Raw genomic sequence first — 13333 nt, forward strand, 5'->3', positions numbered from 1 at the left:
CTTCTGCATGTGAGGACACAGTGAGAAGATGGTCATCGATGAACCAGGAAGTGGGCTGTCACCAGACACTGAATTGGTTAGCACCTTGATCTTGGACTTCCCAGCCTCCAGAACTGTGAGAAATAAATGTTTTTTGTTTAAGCCCTCAAGTCTATGGTAGTTTGTTACAGCAGCCTGAACAGACTAAGATCCTGATCAACTGAGGATTATTATATATCCTGAACATAGATTTGTGTTACAGATCGTGAATAAGTGACGAGAGAGAATCACGACTCTTCAGCTACTTTTATATCTAATTCTACTCCACATGCACTCTATAAACATGGGTTGAATGAATGAATGAATAATGTTATTTAAAGAAGAATATTTCCAACCAGAAATAGACTCACAGACATAGAAAACAAACTTATGGTTATCGAGGGGAAAGCGGGAGGAGGCATAAATTAGAAGTTTGGGATTAACATATGTGTACTACTATATATAAAATAGATAACCAACAAAGACCTACTGTATAGCACAGGGACCTATACTCAATATTGTATAATAATCTATAAGGGAAAAGAATCTGAAAAGGAATATATATATATATATATATATATATAAAATATATATGTGTATAACAGAATCACTTTGCTGTACACCTGAAACTAACACAACATTGTAAATCAACTATACTTCAAAAAAAAGGCATAGCAAATATCACTTCATATACGTTTCCCAACTCTTTTCTTCCTGGGAGTCAAATTAAATGCATTTATGATCTTAAAAAAAATGAATGTTTCTGCCCAACTCTTTATTTGCATAAAACCAATGCTCCAGGAGGCCACACACACCTGAAGCCCTGCAGGGCACACTACCAGATGTCCCTGGAAGACAGTGCAAGTGGGAGAGAGACTGTGCCGAGAGGATTTCATCCATACCTGGTGAACAAGAGAAGGAGAGTTTTTGCTGGAAACTGGGGCACCACTTTTTTATCTGGGTTCCATACTGGTTCACAAAATTTGTAATACCTCATCTCTGTCTAGTACGTCTCCATTTGTAAAGTGCTGTCTTATGTGATTTCACATGACTCCCTCAATAATTGTGTATGGTGGGCAAAGCCGGTATCCCCACGTCCTGGAAAAATGCACTGCTTTCCCCTACTCACCCTCACCTTGCTTCTGACACTCGACTTTTTCCCCACACTGAACAATTCTCCAGTGCCAGCTGGGTGTCCACAATTCAATTCAATCCTGATATTAACCAGAATTAGCACTGACCCCTCAGGTTAAAGGCTCAGCCCCACAGGACTGCCCCCCGCTTCAGACACCAGCCGCAAGCAGTGCGTCCCAAGGTTCCCCATGACTGCTGTGCAACTTGGCTACAGAGGTTCCCACAACCCCCTCCTTGGGTTCACTAATTTGTTAGTGTCCCCCAGAAACTAGGAAAACAGTCCACTTACTACTGCTGATATATTACAGAGGATATAGGAAAGGATATACCCGACCAGATGAAGATGTACACAGGGTAAGGTCTGGAAGGGTCCTGGGTGCAGGAGCTTCTGTTCCCATGGTTACGGTGTGTAGATGTGTTCACTACCCCAGAAGCTTTTCAAAACCCACACTTTGGCATGTTTATGGAGGCTTCCTCATACAGGCATGATTATGAACTCCATTTCCAGCCCCTCTCCCCTCTCTGAAGGACGGAGGATGGGCCTGAATGTGTCAAGCTTCTGATCATGCCTTAGTCTTTCTGGTGACCAGCCCCCATCCAGGAGCTCACAAAGAGCCACCTCATTAGAACAAAAGACACTCCTATCACCCAGGAAATTCCAAAGGATTTAGGAACTCTGTCAGATGTTCTTATCACTTAGGAATTACAAGGCTTTAGGAGCTCTGTGTGGAGCACCCAGGTCAAAGATCAACTAAGATTCTCCCCGGACCCCTGTTTACAAGGATCTTAGGAGCTCTGTGTCAGGAACCAGGGACAGAGATGGATAAACATATATATTTCTTTCTTCTTATTTCACACCCTAATTTCCCACATGAAGAATATAAACCCCACTGTCACACAGCTGTAAAGAAATGCAAGGCCAGACCCACTGCTCACTAGTCATTAAAGGAACACTTCCCACTTTGCTCCATCCATCCCTCAGAGTTCAGGCAGAGGGATCAGAAAATATAGGTGGTCTTTTGTCAGGGATCAAAAAGCAGGGGAGGAGGAGAGCTTTGGCCAGATACCCAAGTTGCACCAGCACAAACACTGTCTTGGGGCTTCCGTAAGAATTCTGGAGGTGACTTCGGAGTTCTGGGTCCCATAACCTGACCAATCTCACTTCCAGAAATTATTCTAAGCCACGACATTTGTGGAAGCTGGAACTACGTCTGTAAGAAATCACACCCCTCAGCGGTGACACCCAACAACTCTTTTGGTTTCCTGTAGAACCTTCCAGAATAAATGGAAATTTGAAGGTGGATTTTTTTTTTCTTTCTTTCTTTTTTTCTTTAGTAAACCTAAATTTTTCTAGTCCCAGCTGAAGCTGAAACTGCAGTAAGGAAGTTTAGACTCAAGGTCAGAAACTCAACCTCTTTTCCTGAAGTTTGACTTGCCATAGAGTACTATTTGTAAATTGCTCAAATGAACTTAAAACATTGTGTCAATTCATCCTGGGGGAAAAAGTGCTAAACTGAAGTTACTTAGTGCCACCTAGAGAATGGGAGGGGGGTGGAAGGAAGCCAGCCGCCAGCTGTCCAGCCCTCTCCTGGGCCCCTCAGCATACAGGGTCCTGACTAAGCACATCTCTTAAAGCAACATCATTTTTGAATATTAATTGTGGAAGCTCTTCTAATCACAGTAGTTCCATGGAACTCATTGTTTTTCAGGAATTTCCCTCACAGAAGCTTTATGCTCAAAAAAGCCTGGCAAAGCTTGCTAGAGAGGATTAAGGAGTTCCCTGGGCCAGCACATAGCTCTCATTATTCAGGCTGCGTTACCCCTAAAAGGAGTTTTTAAAAATGTCCTTCCACGAACCCTTGTCAACATCATTTTAGAAAGGCAATGATGTCTGATGGAAAAGAGTCCGAAGAGCCACCTTCCAATCCCACATAATTATGTGAACCTGACCGAGTCCACACTTCTATGGGCTTTATTTTCTCCTTAACAAGGAGCAGCCCTTCACAACCTCACAGCCCGCCATGCTTCCAGATCAAATGAGGGAGGGAGCAGGGAAAGCATGCCGAGCTCTTTCCAATGACAGAAGGGTCAACGTTGTTGTTATTTGGAAAGAGATAATTATAAAGATCAGTATTTATCTTTTCACTTCAACAGAACCCAGGCAGTTCTGTGCAAATAAAAACCCAACACAACCAAGAGAATTCTGTCACCAGCACACAGTGATCGCTCAGCAAATATTTACGGTTTGTGGGCTAACCTCACCAGGCGATTTCAAGTCTGCCTGGAGCACACGGGAAAATTCAGCAAGAGAAGGGACAGGTGCAGCAGGGGAGGGGCAGGTTCTAATGAAAGTGCTACCCAGAGCCCTTCTCACTCATTTGCCGCCTCCTTCTGCCTAGAAATACTTCTCTGCCCAATTTTGGCTCCTGCAGAGAGTGGGCTAGAACTACTCCTAGAGCATAAGGGCCCAGTAACTTATACACACACGCGTGCACACACAAACACGCATAAACACATCCACAAAGACGCATACCTACACACACGTACACACAAACATATATACACACACACATACACAGACTTACACAGGCATATGCATAAACACACACACGCATATACAAACACAGATGCACACATAAACACACACGTATACAAATATACAAACACATAGACAACACTCATAAACACAGATGCACACATATAAACACACACGTATACACACACAGCTACAAATATACAAACAGACAACACTCATAAACACAGATGCACACATATAAACACACACATACACACATATACAAATATACAAACACTCATAAACACAGAGGCACACATATAAACACACACGTATACACACATATACAAACACATATATAAACACAGATACACACATATAAACACACAGACATGCACACAGACATATATACACACATACATAAACAGGCACACATACACACACATAGACAAACACATATACACACATACACAAATGCACACAAACACACATACACATATACACACACAGATGCACACATACATAAATCAGACACACATGCAAACACACACAAGCACCCACACATAAACACATACAAACACACACAGGGATACGCACATATTCACAAACACCTATGCGCACATGAGCACACACACGTGCATGTACACACACAAGCGAACACACATACACATCACACACCACCGACCAAAAGCGAACTGAGCCACAGAAGAGAGTAAAGCTGAGGAAGAGACGCCCAGGCAGCTCAGCCTCCCCGCGTCCTGCCGATCTCTCTGACCTGCTCGGCCTCCCCGGCATCCTGCCGATCTCTCTGACCTTCGTATCAGCATATCTGCTGTTTTCTTCAAGGTCTCTTGTGTCAGCGCTTCCAGAAAGAGAAGGGGGTTACTGGGAATTCGAGTGTTAGTTTAAGCGATACCCCAAGTACCTTTAGCAGGAATTGATAACCGGAGCTTCCTTTCTCCAGACGTGGCTGCGGGTCTCAGCGCCCCCCTCCACCCATCTTCCTGCTGCTCCCAGGCTCGGGGCGCTGCTGACCTCCAGACGCTCGGCTTCACCAGCGCCCTCGCCTCTTTCTCTCGGTGGTCTTCACTTGCCTGCCCTTCTAAGTAAGAAGAGATGCGCTTACAGGGAAGGCGGCGGTTCTAGGCTTTAATCTAGGAAACCAAGGGACCCAGGTGTAGTAGCTGAATGGCAAGCTTGCTTTCTTTTCGTGGGAAACGTAGTCATCCATTCAAACCAACAGTGACGGAGCACCTACTGTGCGCCTGCCGCTAGGCTGGGGATGGGAGAGACAAGGAGGACCAAACCCCTTCTCCTTCCTGGAGAAGGAAACCAGTCATTAGAACGTCAGAAGTGCGAGGGGAGCGCAAAGAGGAAGGCGCTCAGGCACCTGCAGGTCACGAGAGGCCAGTGGAAGGAAGACGACTTAGGGGAGATGACACCCAAGTGCCAGAGGGGGAGGCGGCGGAATTCTAGGCAGGGAACCAGTGTAAGAAACCAAGACTCTAGTAACAGTTTTCGCTTTTAATTTCCTCTTTAAAAAATGTACCTCGGAGCTTCCCTGGTGGCGCAGTGGTTGAGAGTCCACCTGCCGATGCAGGGGACGCAGGTTCGTGCCCCGGTCCTGGAAGATCCCACATGCCGCGGAGCGGCTGGGCCCGTGAGCCATGGCCGCTGAGCCTGCGCGTCCGGAGCCTGTGCTCCGCAACGGGAGAGGCCGCAACAGTGAGAGGCCCGCGTACCGCAAAAAAAAAAAAAAAAAAAAAGTACCTCGGATCTCAGACATAGCCCAAACCCAATGTCTCTCACGTGCCGCCTCCTCTCCTCCCCCTCCCCCTCCCCTCCCCCTTCCTTCCCTCCTTGATAACTATATCATGGGTTCCCCAGGGCTCTGACTCCCCACTGGGCTCGGTCCATGAGCAGGAGATCGAAGGGAGGGAGGACAGTGCGGTCCAGGCGGTCATTCCACTGACCTCCTATCAAGGCAACCTTCTCAGGAAATGCTCTTTTATCCAGGTTCCTGTGGTGGCGTCCTCCCGCGCTCATCCCTTAAGGCCTAGGACTAGTAACAGCTCTTCCACTGTCACTAGTGTTCCTTATGCTTCCTCTCCATCCCACCCACACTTTCATAAACAGTCACTTTATTAAGCTCTTCTTGAATTATTCTAATTCAAGGGCCACCTGTTTCCTGTTGGGACCTTGACTGATAGAGCAAATAGCAAATATATCAGGGAGACCAGGATGCAAGAATTATGTACGTGTATATAAAAACTGTGCAAGTTTATATATATAGTTTTATAAATTTATGTAATGTATAAAAATATTTCTATTTGTATAAATATAAATACATATAATTGTACATATAAATGTATAAATATGTCCACACCAGTGATGGTAGTGATGGTATCTCATTCATTCACTCATATATTCCACAGACTCATTTATTTATTTATTATTCCACACACTCATTTATTTTCATCGCTTGCTACGTGTAAAGCACAATGAGTAAGGCAACCACCCTTTCTGGATTTTATGAGACAGTGTCAGTTACAACCTTTTTTGTATGGTCAGACTATATATTTTATTTGGGGGATTTATAAAATATAATCTCAATAGCTTTGAGCAAAGGGAAGATGAGTACTCTGAGTTTATATTCTATTCTAGATTATTCCTCCAAACTCCGTGTCTCTAAAAAAAAAAAAAAAGCGAGTGGAGAAAGCCCAAGGCAAGATCAAGTACCAGGTCTGCATCCCTCAGGTTACACTGTGGGTACAGTTCCCTCACTTGCTGACTCGACTCACACTGAGTGGTAAGTCTGCTGCTTTGGGGTCAAAGGTTTCAAAAGTGATAACCAAGGCTCGTTATGAGCCCAAGATGAGAGCTGAAAGCTTTACATATACTATTGAATTTATACTTCATGAAAACCTGTATGAATCAGGCATGGTTTTCCTCATTTTGCAGGTAGTGGTAGTAGTTCGTGCTGGATTCAAACCCAAGTCTATATCCAACACCCACTGCTCTTTATCCCACTGCATCATCTTTTCTAGGAATAGACAATTCGTGGCCAAGACCAGAGGGTTGCTTGGTAAATAAGAGACAATTACAGGTTTGGAGGCAAAGGGCCATCCTGCAATTTTGGCGTACTCTCTGTTATTATATCCACAGAGTGAGAAATCGGCGGGGGCACCAACCTTACAGGAGTCCTCTTTTGGTTCTGTGTGGTGGCATCAGACATCAGCTAACATTTTGCTCAGAGATTAGAAAGAAGTGGGAAGGGCAAGCAAAGTAAGAGATATACCCAGGGCACTCCAAAGGTTTGCTTCCCTAGAGACGTCTGGCTCCTTTGAACAATCTAATAATTATCGATTTGAGAAGGTAGTAGAGATTGGAGTGTTAATGGGAGGGGTGCAATTTGAAATTTAAGACTGTTCCAGGGAATTTCCTGGTGGTCCAGTTGTTAGGACTCTGAGCTTTCACCGCCAGGGACCCGGTTCCATCCCTGGTTGGGGAACCAAGGCCCCACAAGCCTCACAGAGTAGCCAAAAAATGAAACAAAAAACTGTTCCACTCATGATTAACCACTTTGGGGCTGGGATGGGCAGCTTTGCCATATGCTTCCTTTTGCTACAAGGGCAGAAGGGCAGTCAACCTAACCACACAGGAGGGTTTTTGTGAGTGGCAAGCAATACAAATGCTTGTAAATTTAGAGTACCCCATAAATTTTGAAGAATCCAAATTTAAGGTCTGTTGAAGACCTCAATAAAAAAAAAAAAAAACCTACCTTACTTTTCCCCTACGCCTAAATTTAGTACCCGTATATCATGGTTTATGCCTGTCGTTCCAGAATGATTATGAACAATGTTCCCTTTCACACACAAAAGTGTCGATTTAGATGATAAATTATCATCTCACCTTTGCTGTGTGTAACTGATCAACAAAAGAAGGTGAGGCAGTGGGACTCAGCTTCAAATACCTCAAGTCTGGTTTGAGAACGAGTGTTGCCTTGCTGCATGAGCCTAGGTTATTCAATTAACCTCTTGCATCCTTTATGTGCCAGGTGAAAATAAAATATTGGCCCGTGACTTTTATGAGCAGTAACAAATAGAAGTTGTTCATAGGGTTATAGGTCTTAGAGCTAGAAACCACCTGGAGAGATCATTCAACACACGTGGGGGCTATGAAGAGCTATACAAAATTCACCTTGAGGCAACCAGTTTTCCCCGTGGCCCTCTGTCGTTTTGGAGAAATCTAGCAACTCAATCCAGCTGTGGTAAATTACATCACAGGGAGCTGATTGATGTCTTAAGCCTTTTATCAACTGGAATTCAAACTATCCATCAGTCTGTGTCTGCCTGTGATTACCATAACAAACTCTCCAGTGGTCCCAGTAGATTTGATCACCCTGAAAGTGGCAGGAGCACATACTGTGGAGGTTCTGAGAAGGATACAACCACATCTCTTTGAGGGACTGAGAAAATCTTGATGAAGGAAATAGGTTTGATTTGGAGTGTGGAAACTGGGCATACTGCGGGCAGGAAGAGATGGGAGGAAGGCGTTCGTAGTTCTAGACTAAAGAGACAGTATGAGGAAAGGCAGGGAAAGTATGTGTGCGATGAGAATAATAAGACACAGGTTTGGTCACAGAGAGGGCATTTGTAGGGGAGGGGGAAGTAGGCTGAACCACGTGGTACGGTGTTTGAGTGTCATCGCAAGGCTAAGGCTTTTTACTTAATTCGCAAGGCTGTGGGAAGCCTGTATTGGAGCAAAAAGATTGCCCATCGGGAAGATTAGTCTGGAAACAGTGCAGACTGGATGGGCGTGTGGAGAGCCTGTGAGCAGCGAGGACGGTGAGGAGTCCTTTGGAACAACAGCAACAAAAGCAGTAACAACGATTGTGATGCACAGAGAGTAGCTCACTGAACGATGTCAAGCAAAATCCAGGAGAGCATCAACAAAGGGTTGAGAAATAATTCCCAGTGGAAAGACTGTTCTTTGAAGGTGAGCCATTTCTTGGGGCGATTTATGAAGCAGGAGGCAAGCACTGTCACAATAAATGGCCATTAAGCCTGGCATCTTCTAACGCACCTTGGGAGATGAGGGGGAGAGCCCCTGGCTCCCCGACTTGTAACTTTCAGAACTCAAGAAAAATGGAGTGGGTGGCTTTCTTCCATATGGAAGCCTTGGGGGCATTTCAGTGTTTGCAGGGAATTTAATGTAGGGAGAGTAATTAGCGCCGACATCAGACGAGATACCATAAAAAGATGAATGTCCTGATTCTGAAATGACAATAAAAACAGGGATGGGAATAGAAGCTGAGAAATCCAGCCTGGGTTTATCTCGGCTTCCTGAGCAGGATCCACGATGCATAATCGGCTGCAGTGCCTAGGGCATGCAGTAAACAATGTAAACAATGACACGCTCCTTCCCAGATGTTGAAACAGACCAAATAACCTCCACTTTCCACTGGCAGCTCTGACAGCCCAAATTATTCGAAATCGCACCAGCCCAGGAGGAACTCGAGGCGAGCCCGAGCGGGTCACTTGGATGCTGCAAGCAAGAGGGGAGAAATGACTCCTGGGTGAGCACAGTTTAAGCTGTTTTCGCTAATAACCTTCATCTGGTTACAGGGAGGCACCAGGACGGCGGCTGACACGTGGGGCGCACGCGCACGGATGCACGCACGCGCACGCACGCGCGCGCACGCACGCACGCACGCACGCATCCCCGTCCTGCCTCGCCCCAAATGTGGCCTCTTGAGTGTTCTAAAGCAGGGGTCCCCAGCCCCCGGGCGAGAGGACCGCCAGCGGTCTGCGTTCTGTAGGGAACCAGGCTGCACAGCTGGAGGTGAGCGGCGGGGAGCGAAGCTTCATCTGCCTCTCCCCGGCTCCCCATCGCTGGCATTGCAGCCTGAAGCAACCCCCCCCCCGGAAATATTGTCGTCCAGGAACCGGTCTCGTGCCAGAAAGGTTGGGGACCGCTGCTCTAAACCATCAAGAGCTTCACGTTGATGCCAGACAAGACCCAGCCGAGAAACCCAGTCATGTTTGCCTTCGAAAACTCCTGTCTCCTGTCGATCTCTTATGGAAGTAAGCCTTGAGTTCATCTGATTGTCAGCCACTTCTCTTATTCTTTAATGTGCTAATTTAACCTCATGTTCCCTGACATCATGCTGATCTCATGAAAGGCTCTCTAACAAACTTACTTTTAAAAAGGTCAGTGCCGGGCCCGAGCCCTCCCTTTTAAATGGTCACAACAGCTCCAATCATAGTTTCCTGTCTCTCACAGACAGAATCATCCCACGTGGGAACGGAAAGAAGGCATCCAGGGCATCCGCTCGGATTACACATCAGGAAAGGGAAACCACGCAGAAGGCACGGCTGGCCCCAGGCAAGGATTTTTTTCTTTTTCCCCCCAACCAAAATGACAAGGGAAGAGGTATTTGTGTGGTGTCACGGTGGTGACCTTTGAGAAGCGAGCCCATTGCAAACTTATCCCTCTGGAGGCCTTCTGAGTCGAGCAATGTCGCAGCTCCTTTCTGAGGTACTTCTTAGCAAACAATATAATTAAAACAATTGTCACAACATTCTCAAAGCTTTAAAACAGATTTCTAGAGACCTGGTTTCCTGCTGTTGGCAGGAGCAGCCCACCAGTAAAAAATACCGCAGAATTAAAAATTCTATGTATTCTTTTCAACAGAAGAATAGGAGATACACTGGAAAGGAAAGGCAGGAATTATGATAATTTGTTCCACAAACAAGTGCATTTAATGAAATATTCTTAAGGAACAAAGAGAAATACATGATTTATTTGGGTATATACGCAATATTATATGTATATACACAATGCAGTATGTATGTGTATGTCTAAACATCTGTCTTGTGCTCAGCATTTTTCCTAGGCTAGACGTGATTGAATTAACTCTCGGTTGTAATGGTGTTGCTCCTTTTCATAAAGGCTTTAACTTAATAATCGAATTTGTTATCTTTTAAAAAACCCTACAAAAAGCCATGCATTTGGTGGTCTTCCAGCTAGGGAAGGCCAGCTCTCCCATAGCAGTCAGGTTTACATCCTTCTGAGTTTGAACAAACCACAAAACAAAAATTCGCCTTTTAAAAACGACACTTTGACCCATTTCTAAGTCTTCCTTAAGTTATAATGAAATGTAGTTGCCGACCCTGCTTTAGCAATCAGTAAGGAAATGGTTCCAGTTTTCACACTCTCAGTAGGGCTTGATGTCAAGTTTGGTCTTCAAGTCTGCTTCTTCCAGAAACGCTGCCTCGATTTTTTTTTTTTTTTAAGGTTGCCATTTATGGTCAGGGGAGCATGGTAGACTACAATTTCTGGTTTGTTTCCAGGGGTAGTAGCAACAGAAATGGTTGAGCAGAGAACCAATCATGATGGTTTTAAAAAAAGTTTTCTAAAGGGGGAGAGGAAAAGAGAGAGGAAATGCTGAAATGCTTGGGCAGAAATCTGGGTTCTTTTTCCAGCTGGTGCTAAGTAAACCCCTGGCATTTTTGTGTAGTTTTGAGAAAAGTAGCAATCATGATTCCCATTTTATAGACAGCAGGAGCCACCTTTCTCTGCTCAGAGAGCACACATCCACGCGGCCTACATGTACATCCTCACAGAATGTTAAATAATTGAATGACATCCACCTCCCTGCATCAAGTAATAGAGATTTTAAGCCTTAGGAGGAGAAATCCAATCACTTTATTTTGTCCTAAATTTCTAACTGTCCTAAGAGGCTAATAGTAAAGTTTTGGGTAAATTGCTATGTAAAATAAATACGGTAAATGAATCATCCAAACAAAAAGGAACAGGTTGGAACTGAGAGCTAACAAGGTGCTCGAAGTCATAGGAACATCCACTAGCAAATGATTTTCTACTCTTTACTCTAAAAAGGTTGAGAGGTTAGAGCCCAGCCTCAGAAACGTGGGTCTACCCAGAGACAGGTCCCTGACAAAATCAGGAATAAAATCGACGGGGCACCTGGTCCAGTTGGGTGGTTAAAAATTAAACTGGACACATCTGAGGTGGGATCAAAACAGAGTACAACCCACAGAATGGGAGAAAATATTTACAAATCCTATATGTCTGAGAGATTAATATCCAGAATATATGAAGAACTCCTGCAACTCAGTGACAACAACAAAAAAACTAACAACCCAATTCAGAAACGGGCAAAGTACTTGAATAGACATTTCTCCAGATAGATATACAGACGGCCAATCAGCACATGAAAAGATGCTCAACATTGTTAATCATTAGGGAAATGCAAATCAAACCAAAATGAGATACCAGTTCATACCGTTGGGGTGGGTATTATCAAAAAGCAAACAGAAAAACAAGTGCTGGCATGGATGTAAAGAATTGGAACCCTTGTGCATTGCTGGTGCTCATGTAAAATGGTGCAGCTGCTGTGGAAAACATGGTGGTTCCTCAAAAAGCTAAGTGTAGAATAACCGTATGACCCAGCAATTCTGCTCCTAGGTACACACCCAGGAGAGCTGAAAGCAGGGACTTGAATAGGTATTTGTATACCCATTTTCATAGCAGCAGCATTCGCAATAGCTAAATGTCCAGTAGCGGATGCATGGATAAACAAACTGTGCTATATCCATACAATGGAATACTTTTCAGCCTTTAAAAGGAACGAAATTCTGATGGATGCTGCAACATGGACGAACCTTGAAAACATGATGCTGAGTGCAGTAAGCCAGACACAAAAGGGCCAACAGTGTATGATTCTATTTATGTGAAGTCCCTAGAGTAGTCAAATTCATAGAGACGAAGTGGAACGGTGGTTTCCAGGGGTTGGGTTTTGGGGGGAAATGGGGAGTTGGTGTTTAATGGGTAGAGAGTTTCAGCGTAGGATGAAGAAGAAGTTCTGGAGATGGATGGCGGTTAAGGGTGCAGAACAACGTGAACGCACTTACTGAACTGTACCCATAAGAGTGGTTTAAATGGTAAATTTTGTGTTAGTTTATTTAAACACACTAAAAGAGAGGAAAGATACGCAACACTGTAAAACAACTACACTTCCATTTAAGAAAAATTTAAAAAGAGAGAGAGTAAAGATGATTTGAAATGGTCTGGCCCTGGCCCTATCACAGCCACCTCTTAAGCGAGTTCATAAGCTCTCACGACCACCTTTCATGTGCCTCCCCCCCCGTTTATCCCACAATGAGATTCTCTTCAAGGACACAGAGACAGACGGGTCCTCTGGGCCAGGTGATCATCACACTTGGCAGCTCGGAGAGCTTGTGCTTCCAGGTACCTTCCAGAGATTTCTACTCAGCACCAAGTCACCAGGACCAAAGGAATGACGGTCACCAGCAGGGTGTCGCCACGATGGAAGAGAGGTGAATGCATTCCTGCAGAGGATAAAGCTCTGCTCCCAGGACTGTGCTCTGCATGGGCCACTATTGTAACTCAGGTCACCCTGGCCTCACAAAGACTCCCCTGCCCTCCGTGAGCCGTGGCAGCTGGCATAGATGAGGGACCCGCTTTAGGGCCGTAAGTAGGAGGGCCCAAGTCTTTATTCACCTTTTCTTTTTCATTCTTCATTCTGTTAAAGTCACTTTACTTTTGACATCCATAGACGTGGCTCCCTACCCCCACTCGATCATAATAGTGAAATATTCATACATATTGGAATTTTTTTAA

This window comes from Grampus griseus (genome assembly GCF_964374135.1).
Source record: "Grampus griseus genome assembly, chromosome: 2".
NCBI lineage: Eukaryota > Metazoa > Chordata > Mammalia > Artiodactyla > Delphinidae > Grampus > Grampus griseus.